The sequence below is a fragment of the Copadichromis virginalis genome, linkage group LG18 (genome assembly GCF_057382275.1).
Source record: "Copadichromis virginalis isolate Kocher_CV1m ecotype Utaka linkage group LG18, C_Virginalis_male_GT1.1, whole genome shotgun sequence".
NCBI classification, from domain to species: domain Eukaryota; kingdom Metazoa; phylum Chordata; class Actinopteri; order Cichliformes; family Cichlidae; genus Copadichromis; species Copadichromis virginalis.
In genome coordinates, this window is record NC_140635.1 from 31,182,106 (window position 1) to 31,196,063 (window position 13,958).

Consider the following 13,958-nt stretch of genomic DNA (forward strand, 5'->3'; position numbering starts at 1 on the left):
TTAAAAATGATCTAGCCGCAGCTCTAAACACTTTAATGAAAGAACAAATGATGCTTTTAGTTGCACCATCGTTTCTCCACATGCCTCTGTTATCAGCTTTACATTTTCACAATTAAACGCCTATTTATGTCCAAGTATGGTGCAGTTTCAGTACATATATTACCATCTGATGATGGTATCATTCCTACAAAAACTACCAAAAACTAAGGTGGTGATGCAGACTGTTGATCATACTCTTAACTGTACACCAGCAGCATGAATTCAAACTTTTCACTTGGCCCACTGAAACGTTGCTGCAGCATTATGGTAAGTGCTGCAGATAACCCCTTGATCCTTCAAAGAACAACAGGCTTTTCCATCTGATTAAACATGCACGCACACATTTCTAGAAGGATGGGGAGAGGTGGCTCCTTGGCAAGGTCCTGCACCTGTTACATTAATTGTGAATGCATGATTAGATTGCCAAAAGTATTAGTGTAAAGTGCATTAATGTGGAGCATTTTGCTGAAGTTCTTATGGTGTATTTCTACGGTTCCTCTGAGAGGCCAAACGGACTGCAACTTAAGAAAACACCAGCAATAAGAAAAACGCTGCCAAAGCACACAAAACACAACGGAAATAGGAAAAATGACAACGGAAATAGGAAAAAACAGATTCCCAAGAGCACAAGGGAAGTGTTTCTGGGGAGACAATAACCCAACGGATCAGTTGCAGGAACCAAAATATGCTAAGAATTGCGCTGGGAGACACTTAAAAGAAGTGGAGGATCTATCGGTTTTGTGAGGAAAGAAAAGATGGGAGGTAAGTGTGTTAGCCTAACTATTAGCCTAAAAATCCGTCATCAGTATTATATGAATCATGATAAAACACACCTAGGTCGTGTCCAAATTCATGGGCTGCATCCTCCTGAGGACCCAGCCTTCGCGGTCTACGTGGGTTCCTCAGAAGGTCGGGTAGACCGGAAGTAAACGGCTGTGAAATTGGACAGTCTAGCCTTCAGATTTGCGTCAGCGCTGTCTCGGTGGGGTTTAATAAACTCGGCTGTCTGCTCCTTGCTATCTAAAATATAACAGGACACTGGCGTAAATTCTCGACCCTCTCACACTTCTGTTTAATCAGTTTTCTGTTTGACGTTTATTCAGCTGTGTGAAAATCCCGGAGGAACCCACCCAATGGATTAATTAAGTTCTATTTAATCTAATAATCTAATTATTTTAATCTCAGCCAAACTGATTTACTCACGAACAAATAAAACACTGAAAAAGCCAAACAATAACATTTTTAGGTTTGCAGCATTTTGCTTATTACTGGTGTTTTCTTAAGTTGCAGTCCGTTTGGCCTCTCAGGGCCACTGTATATTTCACTGGAACTGTCAAAAACCTGTGCTTATGTTCAAAGCAGAGCCCAATAAGTCAAGTTCAAATGTCAATAAGTTTACATGAAATTAAAACACTACATAATCGTTTCAGAAATCCTAAATAATCACAGTGGCGATCATTGTGTGCTTCAAAGGTAGGAGCTTTTAAAATGCAGAAGTCTTATGGGGCATTGTTTGTGTGATGCACGTGCAATGCATTTGTTCCTACACTGATTGACCGAAGCTGAAAAGAAGACTACAGACAGAAAGCACACATTCAAATTGGGTGGTATTAAAGACACTGGAAAAAAACAAAAACAAAACATAATTCTCACAATGGCACCAGTACCACCAGTGGTGAAAGTAAGTATGCTGCAAAGGGTAAATAACATTGCTGTTCATCCCTACAAGATGCAAACTGAAGCAGGTCGAGAGGATGTTTCACTTGTAAGTTAAGTCTGGCAAGAACCAGTCTCTTGACCTTCATGACCTTTGACATCAAGGTAACTGGTGGGGTGGTTTTCTTTGGTACCGGCACTAAACATGATGTCTTCCATAGCACCAGCACCTGTGCTGCCCAGCTGTCTGGCATCCTGCAGCATCTCTTCACCCTGAGTCTGCTGCAGGATGCCAGACAGCTGGGCAACTTCAGCACCCGGGGACTGATGTGACCAGGACCTCCAGACTTTGCCCTGATGTAGTTGCTCCATCTTCTTTGCTAGCTTAAGCGGTGACAAGACAAGTGGCGACTTCCATCACTCGTCTTGCAGTGGTATGCTTTTAATTTAGCCAAGAACATGAAAGTTAAAATAAGTCAGTGGAAAGTTTAGAACTAAGAGCTAATGGCAAATGGCTGTTAATAAATCACCTGCATTTAAACAATAAATTATGGAAAATTGGTTTTGCTATTGTTTGATCGGGAAGAAAATGTGTTTCAAGACATCTGAAGATATAACAGACTAACCTCACCTACTTAAGAGTGTATCACCAAAACTATTCTAATGACAAATGTTTTAAGTTTGTATAACCTTTCAACAGTTGTATGATTTCTAATATCTGACAAGCACAGTACTGAACTGAGTGTGGTTCTCCATTGGCAGTTGGCAGACTATAGTGGACTGCAGAGAGCATCTGTTGCCAGATAGAAACAGCGTCCAAAGTATATGGTACAACCGTTCTGTGGGCTACGTTTGCTTGTGTTGTCATTGGTCCTTCAGACAACCACAGAAAGAATACACAAAGAACTGAAGTGAAGCCAAGTGTGAAAAACAATGAAAAGTATCCACTGCAGCAACAGTCTGTGCCTTTCATGCTCTTCTGCTGTCACTGCCTTTCTGTTCCGGCCCACTTGTCAAGCAATCAGCATTCAGCCTATGCAGAGGGTCATCCATGTTGAGCTACATGCTGATGTATTTATTGGACGACTGCATAGAAGCACGTTTGTGTAGGCTGAAAAGCCCTCTCTGTAGGCCCTCTGAAGGCAAATACCTATGTAAAGTGACACAACCACGGTATCATAAAACACGCAGGTTTTGTTTTCTGAACAATCAAACCAATGCTTTAAGAAAAACTAATGAATCTACTGAAAATATAGACTGTGAAACAGAAACTTGATGCTGGAGGTCTGCAATAAGGTTTCATGTGGAAAAAGGTCTCCACAGGAATTTAAAAAAACTGGAAAAGGATAGGCAAAAGCTGCAGTACCACTAATCAGAGTCACAGCAGTTTTAAAATCACAACACTGGCAGTTCTCTACATGCACAATCTTGCAGATGGACGAGTGCTGCAGACTTGGCACAGGGGTTATCATTGGAAATCAGAGTTTGTCTGAGAGCTCAGATTGTCTGAAGGACATTGCAATATATCAATGATTTGGACGATGTCCAAGAAAAAAAAACCTGTGGTTGCTCCACAAAACCTGAAGGTTAAACTTTGCAAAATAACATGAAGAGAAGCCTGGTGAATATCAGGAGCACATTCTTGGGTCTTATGACCCAAATGAGAAATCAGGGAAAGAGAAATCCCCATTTCTTCCAGTGGTTAATGTTTTTGTTTCATATATGACTTATGTCTCATACAATCACTTACTCATGGAAGTGGGCCCAGGTCAGAGGGAGCTCAGCATGTTCAGCATGAACCTGAACAAGTCCATAGTGAAAGGGAATAGTCAAGAGCACAGTACCAATGAAAATGGGAAACTGGTGTGTAATGAGGCTTGAGAGCAGAAACTTCTGGGCAAATGACATTCATAACTGTTGCCTGTGGATATACCGAATACTGGGTGATGAGACGACTCCCAGTAGCAGATGCCTGGAAGAAGGGGAATAGTGAGACATTACAATGAGCCATAGCCAAAGCTACAGAAGAAAAAAGTGAAACTATGACCTGGCCAAGTATATCGCTGATTTGAATCCCATACAACACCTTCAGTGTAATTTAAAGAGAGCAGATATAAAAGGTTTTTGAAGAATTTGCACAATTTCTCTTCCATTCTGACAAAGATCGATTCTATCATTAAATTTGCACATATTAAGTATTGGGAGAAAAAGCATATTTGGATCTCACTATGAATAGGCTGCTTTTGCTGCATTGAAATGTTACTGTGGAGCCTGTGTATTGTATTTGGCAGACTTTACTGTAGATTCTTTATTCTTATTTCAGACAGTAGCAAATGCTCTGTTCTGTGACTTAGAAAGGACGGAGTAGCCTGCGAGCTAGTTCAGGCAGACAATTTGAGATGCATTACATCATGCACACTAACATGTCTCACTCTCCCAATTTGGCATTTTCTTTAAGCTGCAAAATCTCTTCCTCTGACATGACAGTACTTCTGCTACCCAGCATTGCTGTCTGCTATTCCAGCCCCTCCACCACCACAACGTCCACTAGCAGGGTCCAAAGGGACGTTTACTCGCCGCTCCCTAATTTTACACGCATCATATTTGCGGTATGAAGTTGCAGGCTGGAGATCAAACTCTGTTTGCACACAGGTATGCTAACTTCTTGGTGTTATATGTTTGATTTAATTTTCATTGCACATTTTGTCTACTACGGTGTGACAGACTATAAGCATGTTATTGATGTGCATATGCACGTGAATATGAGTGTCAACAGCACTGTATGACCAGTACTAAAATAACAACACACTTGTGTAACATTATAAGCCATATTTTGCTGCTAGCAAGCACTTAATCTGCTCTCCATCTCACCATAAGTGTGTTACAAGCACACACACACACACACACACACACACACACACACACACACACACACACACACACACACACACACGCACACACTCAGCTGATTGCCAGCAGCCCATTTAAAGACTGATGTCCCCTGGCCTCGCTGCAGGCATAGCTCCAGGTTGATTACTGCTGAGTGCTGTACAGCTCAGGCATGACTGACTTTCTGGCATGCAGTCGCTTTGATCAACTTGCAGTTTTGCGAGCAGATGATGGGTTTCATCTTGAGTGTTTCAGGAGTTATGGCACTTCTGAGATTATGCCAAACTAAAATAAGAGGTGTCAACTGGTCGTTAACACTTTTCACTTATATATGGCCTGATTGCATAACTTTTGATCGGCATGGCTCTTAATTAAAATACTTTAACCGCCACCGTTCAGAAAGACGCGAATAGACAGGAGGACTGTGAAACCGCATTGCCGTGAATGCACTCAAATGTGTTTTTGCTGAATCTTGTTTGTGAATGACTTTGTCTCCTTGGTAACTGTGCCAGACAGTGTTTGGGCCGCGGTCAGCTAGAGGCAGACTGTTATTAATAATCAGGTTACAGTGAGAGGATATTGAAGCGCTCTCAGAGTGGCTGCTGCTAACTTCCTAGCTAGTGAGAGGGACTAAGACACACACAGTCACAGACACACAAATACACTGTTGTGCACGCACACACATGCTGACATAATTGTTGGTAGCAAGAGTGGTTTGGGAAGAGGAGGCTGGTAAGTGTGCTTGAAGGTGGGCCACTGGGTAGTTTCATACAACGAGGGTTAACAAGAGGCTGTAGCAATCTCAGCTTGATGGGAACACACTCAGCTACAAGCAAGATAGCCTTAATCAGCCAACCAACCAGCTAATAGCCCTGTGTTAAGAGTGTGCATGTAATGAGCAACCGTGAAAATCTTAAAAAGTAGATTTTTGAGAAAAGAAGCTGTTTTTCCTCCAAATTTTGAACCTCTAGAATAAACCCTGTCTTTTAAAAGGCGCTGGATGGACAGCTTGTGTGTGTGTACACATCTTTTTTAACAAGAGAAACCCCACTTGTGGCGTTACGACTACAGTCGTGTTTGTTTCATTATGTGTTTCCTGCCATGAAGACGTCTGTATTGTGGGGAGAAAGCATGCTAATTGCACTGTGCAGGTGGCCGCCTGGATGGAAAGACTACAGCGTACACATGACTGGCTCCAGCTCAAGGACTACAGCCTATATAAGGAGCCAAGATGGCTCCTTATATACCTGCTGAGGATCATTTGCTTCCCTTTCAACCAAACAGCCACATAAGTGCTTGTATTAGCTGAATTTTGATCTGTATTTAGAATGAGTAAGTAGAGATGAGTTGCCGCTTCCTTCTGTAACCACTTTCTCCTGTTTTTTTTATATGTTTAGGGAGGTAAACTCTTGTGTTGTGTGTCCATTACTTTTGGGCAGGTTATCTAAGCCTAACTGCCAAAAAGAACCCTCCTTTGTATACTGGGCCTTATTGAAACTGCTCATTTCATCCACAGTTGAACATGAGCTGCTTTAATGTCCATCCATATTTTTGTCTTTCACGATAGGGGCGATCGTGGCTCAAGAGTTGGGCGTTCGCCTTGTAATCGGAAGGTTGCTGGTTCGAGCCCCGGCTTGGACAGTCTCGGTCGTTGTGTCCTTGGGCAAGACACTTCACCCGTTGCCTACTGGTGGTGGTCAGAGGGCCCGGTGGCGCCAGTGTCCGGCAGCCTCGCCTCTGTCAGTGCGCCCCAGGGTGGCTGTGGCTACAATGTAGCTTGCCATCACCAGTGTGTGAATGTGTGCGTGAATGGGTGGATGACTGGATATGTAAAGCGCTTTGGGGTCCTAAGGGACTAGAAAAGCGCTATATAAATACAGGCCATTTACCATTTACCATTGGCTGCCCCTCAAAAACAAAAGGTTTGAACAGCAAGTGGATGGGGCATCTTGACTTTTATATACATGTATTATAGTTCTGGTCTATAAAATCAATGCATATACAAGTCCTTTAACATTTAAGATGAGGCAATACACACACATATACACACAACTAGGCGGCTGGGTCAAAACATCTCCAAAATGCAGCTCTTGTGGGGTGCACCAGGTCTGCAGTGATCAGGATTTATCAAAAGCAGTGCAAGGAAGGAACAGTGGTGAACCAGAGACAAGGTCATGGATGGCCGAGGATCACTGATGCACATGGGGAGTGAAGACTGCTCTGAGTGGTCCGAGCCAACAGATGAGATATTGAAGCTTAAGTTGTGGAATAAATGAATGCTGGTTCTGATAAAAAAAAGTCTCAAAACACACAGTGCATCACACTTTGTTGTGTATGGGGCTGAATAGCTGCAGACCAGCTAGGGTGCCCATGCTGAACCTCTGTCCACTGCAGAAAGCGCCAACAACGGGCAAGTGAGCATCAGAACTAAACCACAGGGAAAAGGAAGATGGTGGCCTGGTCAGAATCATGTTTTCTTTTGGATTGCATGGATGGCCAGGTGTGTGCATCCTGATGCACTATAGGAAGAATGCAAACCGAATGCAAAACTTTGAGTCCTGCCATTCATGTGGATGTTGCATCGACATGTACCACCTACCAAAGCATTTGAGTATCATATAGATCCTTTCATGGAAATGGTATTCCCTGATGTCTGTGGTCTCTTCCAGCCCTGCCACAAAGCAAAAATGTTTCAGGAAGGGTTTGAGGAGTGCAACAGTGAGTTAGAGGTGTTGACTTGGCCTCCAGATTCACACAAATCTCAGTTCAATCAAGCATCCGTGGGATTTCCAGACAAACAAGTCTGATTCACGGAGGCCCCGCCTCACAACTTACAGGATTTAAAGGATCTGTTGCTAACATCTTGGTGCAGATACACAGCACAGCTTCAGGAATCTAGTGGAGTCCATGCCTGGATGGGTCAGGGCTGTTATGGCAGCAAAAAGGGGACCAACACAATATTAGCTGGTGTTTATAATATTATGCCTGAGTGTGTGTGTGTCTACTCGTTACATGCTGTTTCCCATTTTCAAAACTGGAGAGAACAAACAGAAGGCATAATGGTGAAATGAATGACAGGTGATGTGAACTCACATTAATCATGGATAAGGGATTCAGCTCTGCAGTTTGATTGCAAATTCAAACTGATTTGAGCACCTTCACTGTTTACTCTGTTTCATTCATAGTTGATTATTTTAAGATGGGCAACACAATAGCCAAGGTTAGGGTGTGTACCACCTTAAGCACAAATTACATTTACATTTACGCCTGAGGTTTGATATTAGGTATTTGAAGCATTTCATATTTTATTTTTTTCTTTGTACTTTTTCAGTAAATGTTGGAGGTCAAACAAGTTAAATTTAGTACATATGACACTGAAAACTATGAAGTGCAAGACATTTTAGAAGAAAGCCTTGAATCAATCACCAGTCCAATTACTCTTCCAAACTTGTGATATGATTCTTTAATCACATCTATCCACATTCAAAAAAGGGGAGGTGGAAACAGGTGTCACACACAGTTGCAACACACAAACCATACTTACACAAACCATACTGACTATAAAACAAACTGTGGTTTGTCACCAACCAAAGAAGAGTTCACATCTCTGAGGCCTCTCGCATTAAACTTGAGTTAGATGATTCATTAAGCCATAATTCATTAATTCTGCAAGACACAAAAGCCAATGAGCTACATCATTGCTGCATTTGTCACAGCAATGGTGTGTAAAGGGTTTCAGTAATTATGGCAATAACTGAATCAAACCGTTAGGATGAAAATATTGTTTTTACTCAAAATTTGTCACGGAGGAGCAGGGAGGACTCGGCGCAGACTGAAATCTCATAAAAACAGGTTTATTTACACACTCCAGGTGCACTATATACAGGTGAAGGAGAAGGGGGCCAGGGTTCCCAGGGGTGCAGAGCGGGGTCGGGAAAAGCGTCCAGAGTCTCCAAACCAAACACGAGAAATCTGCATACAGAGAACAAGGGTTAGCACGGAACTTTCACGGACAGAGCTCAAAACTGGCTGAGGCTAAAGTAGCACTGACGAGCGTTATTCAATAGTCCAGCGGCGAGGTGCTCTCAGTCACTGCCTTAAGTAGCGGGAGCAAACAAGGTGAGGAGCCACAGGTGATTGCCTACAGGTGGTGGAGGCCGGGAGCTCACAATGAGCTCCGCCCAGGCAGCGAGCAGAGAGAGAGGAGAGAGAGAAAAGACAAAACATAACATGTAGCCACACAGGGCCAGCCGAGCAGGCACGGGGACCATGACAGTACCCCCCCCTCAACGGGAGCCTCCCGGCGACCCACCAGGCTTACCCGGATACCGACGATGGAAGTCCCGGATCAACTCCTTGGCCAGGACAGCCGACCGGGGCACCCGTCCCCGGCGCCGAGAGTCCATAATACGAGTGATGGCGTACACCTCCTGACCATCCACAAGCTGGGCGGGCGGAGGGGCCCTAAGAGGGGGGCACAGCGGGCTGGAGAGCACGGGCTTGACCTGAGAGACGTGGAAGACGTTGTGTATGCGCATATTGCGCGGCAGCTTCAGGCGAACAGACACCGGGTTGACAACAGAGTCAATTTCAAAAGGCCCAAGGAAGGTGGGCGCCAGTTTCTTAGACTCAGCGCGAATAGGCACAAAGCGAGTGGACAGCCATACCTTCTGACCCGCGGCGTATGCAGGGGCAGGGGTCCGACGGCGATCAGCGAGGGCCTTGTTTCGCTCCTTAGTTCGGAGCAGGGCCGCTCTGGTAGTACGCCAGGCCCGACGGCACCTTCGGAGGTGGTGTTGCAGAGAGGGGACCGCATGCTCGCCTTCAAGAGCAGGAAACAGCGGCGGTTGGTACTCCAGAGAAGCCTCGAACGGCGACATTCCCGTGGCGGACGACGTGAGGCTGTTATGAGCGTACTCAATCCACGGTAACTGGTCGCTCCAGGTGCCTTGATTGTGGGAGACAACACAGCGAAGGGCAGCTTCCAGCTCCTGGTTGGCACGCTCCATCTGTCCGTTGGTCTGAGGGTGAAAACCAGATGAAAGACTAACCTTTGCGCCCAGGGTCGTGCAGAACTCTTTCCAAACCCGCGAGGTGAACTGAGGGCCTCTGTCGGACACGATGTCGTCAGGGATGCCGTGCAGCCTAAACACATGTGCCGTGAGCAGTTGAGCAGTCTCCAGTGCGGTCGGGAGCTTTGTGAGGGCAACAAAATGTGCAGCCTTAGAAAAACGGTCCACAATGGTTAGTATTACTGTGTTACCTGAAGAGGACGGCAGCCCCGTGACGAAGTCCAGGGCGATGTGGGACCAGGGCCGGCCAGGAGTGGGGAGAGGCTGGAGCAACCCGGACGGCGGTTGGTTGGGACGCTTGTTTTGAGGGCACGTGGGACAGGCGGTCACATAGTCTCTTTTATCAGGGAGGGCCACCAGAAGTAACGTTGCAAGAAGGAGATCGTGCGATGAAGTCCAGGGTGGCAGGAAAAGCGGGCGGTGTGACCCCACTGGAGAACACGTGACCTGACGGACGTGGGAACATAAAGCCGCCCTGGTGACTTGCGCCTCGAGGATTTGGGATTCAATCGCCCAAGTGACTGCTCCGAACACGCAGGAGGAGGGGAGGATGGGCTCAGGGTCAGGGTCTTTCTCCGTAACGGTGAACAGCCGGGAAAGGGCGTCAGGTTTTACGTTTCGTGACCCGGGCCTGTAGGTGAGAGAAAAGTCAAACCGTGAGAAAAACAGAGCCCACCTGGCCTGCCGGGAGTTGAGACGCTTCGCTGACCGGATGTACTCCAGGTTTTTGTGGTCTGTCCATACAATAAAGGGATGCTCAGCGCCCTCTAGCCAGTGCCTCCATTCCTCTAGTGAGAATTTCACAGCCAGCAGCTCTCGGTCCCCGATGTCGTAATTCCGCTCCGCTGGTGTGAGGCGGCGAGAGAAGAAGGCACACGGGTGGAGTTTACCTTTAAAGCGCTGAGACAGGACTGCCCCAACCCCCGTCTCCGACGCATCCACCTCCACCACGAACTGTTGGTTGAGGTCAGGCTGTTGAAGGATAGGAGCGGTGGCAAACCTTTCCTTTAGGCAGGCGAACGCCTCCTGGGCTGGCGGGTCCCACTGAAACGACACCTTCGGGGAAGTAAGTCTTGTGAGAGGCAATGCGATCTTACTATAATCTTTAATGAAGCGCCTGTAGAAATTGGCAAAGCCCAAAAAACGCTGGAGCTGCAGGCGATTTGGGGGCTTGGGCCAGTCTAGGACTGTTTGGACCTTTGCCGGGTCAGGCTTCAGATTACCTTGAGCAATGATGTACCCCAAGAACGCCACTGAGTCTACGTGGAAGTCACATTTCTCCGCCTTCACAAAGAGTCTGTTCTCCAACAGGCGCTGGAGAATCTGTCTCACATGGACTTCGTGCTCCTTCACAGTCTTTGAAAAAACAAGAATGTCATCAAGGTAGACAAAAGCACAGCGGTTAATAAAATCCCTGAGGACATCATTGACTAGCGCTTGGAAAACAGCAGGGGCGTTCGTCAGACCGAAGGGCATTACCAAATACTCAAAATGACCAAGATGTGTATTGAATGCCGTCTTCCACTCGTCTCCCTTTCGAATCCTCACTAGGTGGTAAGCGTTTCTCAGATCGAGTTTGGTGAACACTGTAGCCCCTTGAAGTAGTTCAAAGGCAGAGGAGAGAAGGGGCAGCGGGTATTTGTTTTTGATCGTGATTCTGTTGAGGCCACGATCGTCTATACACGGCCGGAGGGTTTTGTCTTTCTTGCTGACAAAAAAAAAACCCCGCACCCACAGGAGAAGAAGAGGACCGCATAATGCCCGCGGCCAGCGAGTCGGTGATGTATTTCTCCATTGTCTCTCTCTCAGGTTGGGTGAGACTATACAAGCGGCCAGAGGGAAGCGGCGCCCCCGGGAGGAGGTCAATGGCACAGTCGTAGGGCCTGTGGGGGGGGAGCATTTTTGCTTTGTCCTTGCTGAATACTGCTGCCAGGTCGTGATAGACAAAGGGAACAGCGGACAAATCGCACTCCTCTGTGGGCTCAACTGTGGTTAGCCGAGTGACCGGGGGGGTGGCAGTTTTAAGACAGTTCATGTGGCATTCCACACTCCACCCCGTAACACGCTCTTTCTTCCAGTCTATCTGGGGGTTATGTTGCACCAACCAGGGGTAACCTAACACAAGTGGTGCAAACGGTGTCTTGAACACGAAGAAGCTAATCCTTTCAGTATGGTTACCGGAGAGTGTGAGAGACAAGGGTTCAGTAATATGAGTGATGTCTGGCAAACGTTGGCCTGATAAGGCAGACACACGGAGCGGATTAGGCAAAGCTGTGGTAGCAACGTTCAGCTTTGTGGCTAGTGAGATATCAATGAAGCTCTGCTCAGCACCAGAGTCTATTAATGCAGAAAGAGGGTGAATCGCTGTCTGTATCATGAGCTTTGCGGGCAATGTTAAACGTGGATGGGAGTGTTTACCAGACAGGTCGCCCACCAGTACCCTCTCCATTACTGGTGGGCGCGCTCTTTTGCCAGAGCCGGGCAGGTGGAGATAAAGTGACCCTTACGGCCGCAATACAGGCACTCACCAGCGGAGAACCGACGCTGACGTTCCGCGGGTGAAAGGCGGGAGCGTCCTATCTGCATCGGCTGCTCTCCTTCCTCGCCCCCGCTGTACTCACGGGCTCCTCGTGACTCGGGGGAAGGGTCTCTTGTTGCCCGCGGCTCCCGCGGTGCGTGCCTCCGCACGCTCCGGCGCGCACGCAGCCGATCATCCACCTGAATACACAGCGACATAACAGCCTCCAGAGAGTGAGGGAGTTCACGCATCATTAATTCGTCCTTTAGGTCGTCGTTGATGTTGTTTAGTAACGTGGTCCTTAATGCCTCCTGCCCCCACTTTGTTTGCGCTGCCAGGGTCCAAAAATCAACAGAATAATCAGCCATGCTGCGCTTACCTTGTTTAAGGTTGAGTAAGCGGTGACCGGCGGCTTCTGTGCTGGAGCCCTTATCAAACACAGCCTTAAACTTGGAAAGGAAGTCAGCATACGTAATTACAGGGTTTGCTTGAAGTTGAGCCTGCGCCCAGGTCAAAGCACGGTCACGTAACAGCTGAACGAAATAGGCGATCTTGACCTCATCGCTAGAAAAGACATGTGGCAATTGGCGAAAATGCATAGCGCACTGCATCAAAAACCCCGCGCACTTCCCCAGCTCCCCCGTGAATGCCTCAGGTGTGGGCAACAGCTTATCCAAAGACACAGAGGAGAGAGGTGGTGCAGCAGCGCTTGCAGCAAAGCCTGATGTTACCTGAGGAGATGAGGCAGAGGCTGGGCGCTCCGGGGGGCTCGCCTCGGGGGGGCTCGCCTCTAGTGGTGTTCGTTGGGCGACGGCCAGAGCCAAGGCGGCCACCTCTCCACTGAGCCGGACTAACATCTGCTCGTGCCGGTGTAGTAGCTCCTCCAAGGTAATCGGGGCCGGGGCTGAGGAAGCAGAGTCCGCTGAGTCCATGGTTGGCTGGACTATTCTGTCACGGAGGAGCAGGGAGGACTCGGCGCAGACTGAAATCTCAGAAAAACAGGTTTATTTACACACTCCAGGTGCACTATATACAGGTGAAGGAGAAGGGGGCCAGGGTTCCCAGGGGTGCAGAGCGGGGTCGGGAAAAGCGTCCAGAGTCTCCAAACCAAACACGAGAAATCTGCATACAGAGAACAAGGGTTAGCACGGAACTTTCACGGACAGAGCTCAAAACTGGCTGAGGCTAAAGTAGCACTGACGAGCGTTATTCAATAGTCCAGCGGCGAGGTGCTCTCAGTCACTGCCTTAAGTAGCGGGAGCAAACAAGGTGAGGAGCCACAGGTGATTGCCTACAGGTGGTGGAGGCCGGGAGCTCACAATGAGCTCCGCCCAGGCAGCGAGCAGAGAGAGAGGAGAGAGAGAAAAGACAAAACATAACATGTAGCCACACAGGGCCAGCCGAGCAGGCACGGGGACCATGACAAAATTAGATTTTAAAATGAAATTTTTGGTTTGTACTGAAAAATGGCCCGCGTGCAACCACACTTCCATTGTAAAACTAGCTTCTTGGATCCATATCAACCCTCATCACGTGGTATTGTGTGAGATTTGCAAGAATCTAATTGGGAAATTTGAACATTTGAAAGGTATTTGCTGGATAAAACTATTATGAAGCAAATGAGGGGGGAGTTACTGTTGTAAACTTCCAAATTAATATTTTTAATACTCGTTTCTGTGCATGCTTGACATTGTATTTCAAAGGCATTCCTTCTACTATGGAGACAAAATGTCAAATTAGGCTCTTTGTCCATTGGCAAAGCCTGGCTTACTTCTTCACCTCTC